Consider the following 6000-nt stretch of genomic DNA (forward strand, 5'->3'; position numbering starts at 1 on the left):
CCGAGTTAACTCGACTACATTCTATTATCTTCGTTTTGCTTTTGTTGATGTTCATCTTATATCCTCCCTTCAAGACACTGTCCATTCTGTTCAACTGCTCTTGCAAGTCCTTTGCTGTCTCTGACAGAATTACAATCTCATCGGCAAACCTGAAAGTTTTTCTTCCTTCTCCATGGATTTTAATCCCTACTCCAAGTTTTTCTTTTGTTGCCTTTACTGCTTGCTCAATATACAGATTCAATAACATCGGGGACAGGCTACAACCCTGTCTCACTCCCTTCCCAACCACTGCTTCCCTTTCATGCCCCTCGACTCTTATAACTGCCATCTGGTTTCTGTACAAATTGTAAATAGCCTTTCGCTCGCTGTATTTTGCCTCTGCCACCTTCAGGATTTGAAAGAGAGTATTCCAGTCAACGTCGTCAAAAGCTTTCTCTAAGTCTACGAATTCTAGAAACGTAGGTTTACCGTTCCTCAATCTTTCTTCTAAGATAAGTCGTAGCGTCACTATTGCCTCACGTGTTCCAATATTTCTACGGAATCCTAACTAATCTTCCCCGAGGTCGGCTTCTAGTTCTGAAGTTACAACTATGAAAATGAAACCAGCAATTATTGATGTGGTTAATAAGATATGAACTACGTAATAAAGAATGGGACTGCAATATCAATCATAAATATGTTGTTCACACAGTTATATGGCACGACTCTAGTTATTTATCTGCTTCGTTTCCAGAACAAGGAATAACAGTCACAACGTTAGTTTCCCTCCTGGAACCGTGAAGATGCATTTTGAGCAAATCTCTTCAGTTAAAATTACCGTCTCCCTTTCCATAGGTCTCTTAGTGCTTTGCACATTCATGAACGTCCTCAGAGTCCTAATATTTGTTGTCCAAGTGTTTGTACAGGACGCAGTTACAGGTCCTTTCGCAGAAGTTCCCAAATAACGCGGATCTTATCTTTAGTACACTCATTTTCAGTTTCTTTTCGGAGTCTAAGACCGGTGAAACAGACCCTTGCTTGCATGCACGACACATTTGCCCGAAGCAAGCAAACCTACCCTCTACAGGATCCGTCTGAAACTTAACTAATGTAAAATATTTGCAGTCCACAAGAGTAATGAAAACATATTCAGTTAAATGAATGATTATTGTTGTTCTATGTAGCAAGCAAAAAATGTATCGCATGTTAATTTCCCAGAATGTTTAGGTGCAGGTACCGGTATTGGTAAGGCAATAAGCGACTGTTGTTGCTGGAAGACAACTTACAGCTATTCTGACATATTTCTACGCTGAAACCGCTTAAAAGCTTAACTGAACACACAATAAATGCGATGTCTTTGACATAAAGTATGTAAAATACAAAATTCGTCATAATCGTAAAGAAAAAGTCACTTAAACTTATATATCATTTACGCCATTATGGAAACCAAAGTTTGTAATCTCGTCCTGCTTCCACCTTTCACAAAAATTTCGCTCCTATTGGTACAAAATATTTTTTGCTCTTGCTTTTGGCGATTTCCTTTCAGCAAAAAATGAATGGATATGTAGGACGGTTGTCCAAGAAAAAATAAGGAGCAGCATCTTGTGTTAGCTTAGGAATTTTCCTATGAATAGTTAGCTTACAACCATTTTTTATTTTCATTTTATTTTCAGTTAACTACATACTTTTCGAGGAAGTGATTAGCGCAAACTGTAGAATTCTTCCCGGGTGTAAACTTTGCGGGACGAATTTTTCGCAACCAGTTCGCCTGAGTGTGTCTTTGAGAAATGCAAATATTCGTTCGTTCCGTAATTTACAATACAACCCGCTACGCAGCAAGTACGTCATAATTTGAAGACCTTTTACTAACAAACTGATATATTCTTTCCAACAGAAAAAAAACGTGCTACTCACGATTCAGCAAGGACTGTTTGTTGACTATTTTCTAAGCGAATGAAATTAAAATTAAAACAATACAGTGAAATTAATGATCTTAGCTGCATATAGGCGCTGATATACGTCAACGGGTATAGTTGAAATTGGGGTCTCGAACCCGGGATCGCCTGCTTACACGGCAGACGCTCTATCCATCTGAGCCACCGAGGACATAGAGGATAGAGCGACTGCAGGGACTTATCTCTGGCACGCCTCCCTTGAGACCCACTTTCCCAACTTATTGTCCCGCACTATATTCGTAGTGCCCCTGCCCAATACGCTCATTGCTCGAGGCTTTACCGATTCCCGTAAGAGTTCGGGCAATGTGTGTACATCCGCACAGAAGATGGTCAAATGGCCGCTGAGCCTTAACTATATATACACTCCTGGAAATGGGAAAAAGAACACATTGACACCGGCGTGTCAGACCCACCATACTTGCTCCAGACACTGCGACAGGGCTGTACAAGCAATGATCACACGCACGGCACAGTGGTCACACCAGGAACCGCGGTGTTGGCCGTCGAATGGCGCTAGCTGCGCAGCATTTGTGCACCGCCGCCGTCAGTGTCAGCCAGTTTGCCGTGGCATACGGAGCTCCATCGCAGTCTTTAACACTGGTAGCATGCCGCGACAGCGTGGACGTGAACCGTATGTGCAGTTGACGGACTTTGAGCGAGTGCGTATAGTGGGCATGCGGGAGGCCGGGTGGACGTACCGCCGAATTGCTCAACACGTGGGGCGTGAGGTCTTCACAGTACATCGATGTTGTCGCCAGTGGTCGGCGGAAGGTGCACGTGCCCGTCGACCTGGGACCGGACCGCAGCGACGCACGGATGCACGCCAAGACCGTAGGATCCTACGCAGTGCCGTAGGGGACCGCACCGCCACTTCCCAGCAAATTAGGGACACTGTTGCTCCTGGGGTATCGGCGAGGACCATTCGCAACCGTCTCCATGAAGCTGGGCTACGGTCCCGCACACCGTTAGGCCGTCTTCTGCTCACGCCCCAACATCGTGCAGCCCGCCTGCAGTGGTGTCGCGACAGGCGTGAATGGAGGGACGAATGGAGACGTGTCGTCTTCAGCGATGAGTGTCGCTTCTGCCTTGGTGCCAATGATGGTCGTATGCGTGTTTGGCGCCGTGCAGGTGAGCGCCACAATCAGGACTGCATACGACCGAGGCACACAGGGCCAACACCCGGCATCATGGTGTGGGGAGCGATCTCCTACACTGGCCGTACACCACTGGTGATCGTCGAGGGGACACTGAATAGTGCACGGTACATCCAAACCGTCATCGAACCCATCGTTCTACCATTCCTAGACCGGCAAGGGAACTTGCTGTTCCAACAGGACAATGCACGTCCGCATGTATCCCGTGCCACCCAACGTGCTCTAGAAGGTGTAAGTCAACTACCCTGGCCAGCAAGATCTCCGGATCTGTCCCCCATTGAGCATGTTTGGGACTGGATGGAGCGTCGTCTCACGCGGTCTGCACGTCCAGCACGAACGCTGGTCCAACTGAGGCGCCAGGTGGAAATGGCATGGCAAGCCGTTCCACAGGACTACATCCAGCATCTCTACGATCGTCTCCATGGGAGAATAGCAGCCTGCATTGCTGCGAAAGGTGGATATACACTGTACTAGTGCCGACATTGTGCATGCTCTGTTGCCTGTGTCTATGTGCCTGTGGTTCTGTCAGTGTGATCATGTGATGTATCTGACCCCAGGAATGTGTCAATAAAGTTTCCCCTTCCTGGGACAATGAATTCACGGTGTTCTTATTTCAATTTCCAGGAGTGTATGAAGATGGTATCTGCCCTTTCGGACATGTCCGAAAAATGGTCTTGTTTGAACATAATATAGGTTGAGGACAAAGCATGCCGAAACAAAGCAGTGATGTCTGCCCACAACTTTTCGCCAGTTAGTGGCAAAGAATTTGCATCGTTGAAAGTAGTCGTAGCAGAGATATCTGCATTGGTTACCATAGCAATAGCTTGCCGGTGTCGATGGTTACGCTCCAGCGGGGCTTGCCGTAGGCACCTCGGTAGAGGACGGCGGTCATCCATCCGATGGCTAGGAAGTCGATCGCCGTGTGTCAGCTTTGCTAGGCGATAATAACGAAGAAAGTCTGCCACCGTGCGGCCTCTTCGCGGGACTTACAGTATTAGGATGTCTCAAAAAGAATCACCCGATTTTTTAAATAAAATCCTAACTATTATGTAATTTGAGGTATGCGCGCGAACAACGTATTGTTGGAAAGAGCAAACTCTCGAGTTTTACACGCACCCTGTATATTTTCGATTAATGCACTTATTCAGCACTGGGCGTCCGTGCTGTTATAGATCTCGTTCCGCCTACCGCCACCTGCTGCCAACATGGGTGTAACATTTTATTCTGTTATTATTTTATCTTTTATCCTAGTTGCTTTTAACCATGTTAACGTTTCTTTGTATCAGAACACTCTGCACATGTATTACCATTGTATTCCAGTCATACGGCCTGAAGGTGTTCTAAACTATACACAAGATGGGTTGCGAGCCAAAATAAACATCTGTTGCGATCGATACAGTTCTACTCAACTATAGTATTATACACCGGTCGCCGTTCACTCTCCACTGGAAGAACACTTTTTAAAATTTTGCCTCGCTTCCCACGGCCGGGTTCCCGGGTTCGATTCCCGGCGGGGTCAGGGATTTTCTCTGCCTCGTGATGACTGGGTGTTGTGTGCTGTCCTTAGGTTAGTTAGGTTTAAGTAGTTCTAAGTTCTAGGGGACTGATGACCATAGATGTTAACTCCCATAGTACTCAGAGCCATTTGAACCATTTTTTAAAATTTTGCATCAGAAAATGAATTGCTTGTTTCAAGAAACATCGATCTGGCATGAGAGACTTTTGACAGTCAGGAAATCCCGATAATTGACATACGTGATGAACTGCGATCATTTAACCGCTCTGCGTCATTTGCATTCAATAGGCGAGTTTCAAAATTCGGTTTTAGGAGTACTGCATGCTCTGATTTAAAGCAACAAAAACTGAACGGGTGTATATGACTGCATATTTGCTTGATCGTCATCTGTTCACTCATTAAGCATTCCTACGCAATGTTGCTAGTGGAGACGCGCTGTGATGCGTTCATGTTAAATTCTTAACAAGGAATTAACGGTTGACCCCTACCAAACGACATATACTATTTTTCATCTGGTGGCTCAAAAATGGTGTTGTGCTCTAAGAACTGCTGGCAGCTGGTATTTGTTGCCAACAACTGAGACAGTTTCGGTCGCAGTGGAAGAAAAACGACCGATAAAACTGTGTCACGTGTTGCTACTACGCGATAACGTGATCTGTTGGTATCATAAACGTTATTATCCAGGAGTTTGTTTGGGAAGCCAGCCCTTACGCACTTATTCTACAGTTCTTGTGCCCTCACATGTTTACCTTTTCCACTCCTTATCCAACAACCGTCAAGAAAAAACCATTACGGACGAAAATTTCAAACCTGGCACGACGACAACTTTCACTCAGAACCTGTTGGTTGATTTCTACTGGTGGTGAACCGGTAGATTACCTAAGCACCGTCAGATTGTTTTAGATTATGTAAAAGAAACATAGTGTTCATCTGCAAGGAGGTTTCGTATCGATGCACGCTGCGGGCTAGGGTGAAAATTTCACTCTGGCAACACACCCCAGGCTATGGCTGAGCCAAGTCTCCGCAATATCCTTTCTTCCCGTTCCAGGAGGAGTAATACTACAATTTCGGAGAAGAGATTCTGTGAGGTTTGGAAGGTTGAGACGAGGTATTGGCGGGAGTAAAGCTGTGCTTGGGTAGCCCAGTCGGTAGAGGACTTGCCCCCGAAGGTCCTGAGTTTTAGATCCGCACACAGTTTTAATCTGACAGGAAGGTTCAAAGTTAAATGTAATTGGATACTTGAAACTGAAAAAGCTCTTTACGATATACGCATTACAAGCAAAATTCTGCAGGACAGAGCTGCATTCAAGAGTTTGATAAGCACCATTTTAAAGCTAAATCATGTGTTACATCAACGAGGAGATGGACAGAAGAACGTAAGAAAAACCACAGTGAG

Source organism: Schistocerca americana, chromosome 10 (genome assembly GCF_021461395.2).
Source record: "Schistocerca americana isolate TAMUIC-IGC-003095 chromosome 10, iqSchAmer2.1, whole genome shotgun sequence".
Lineage (NCBI taxonomy): Eukaryota > Metazoa > Arthropoda > Insecta > Orthoptera > Acrididae > Schistocerca > Schistocerca americana.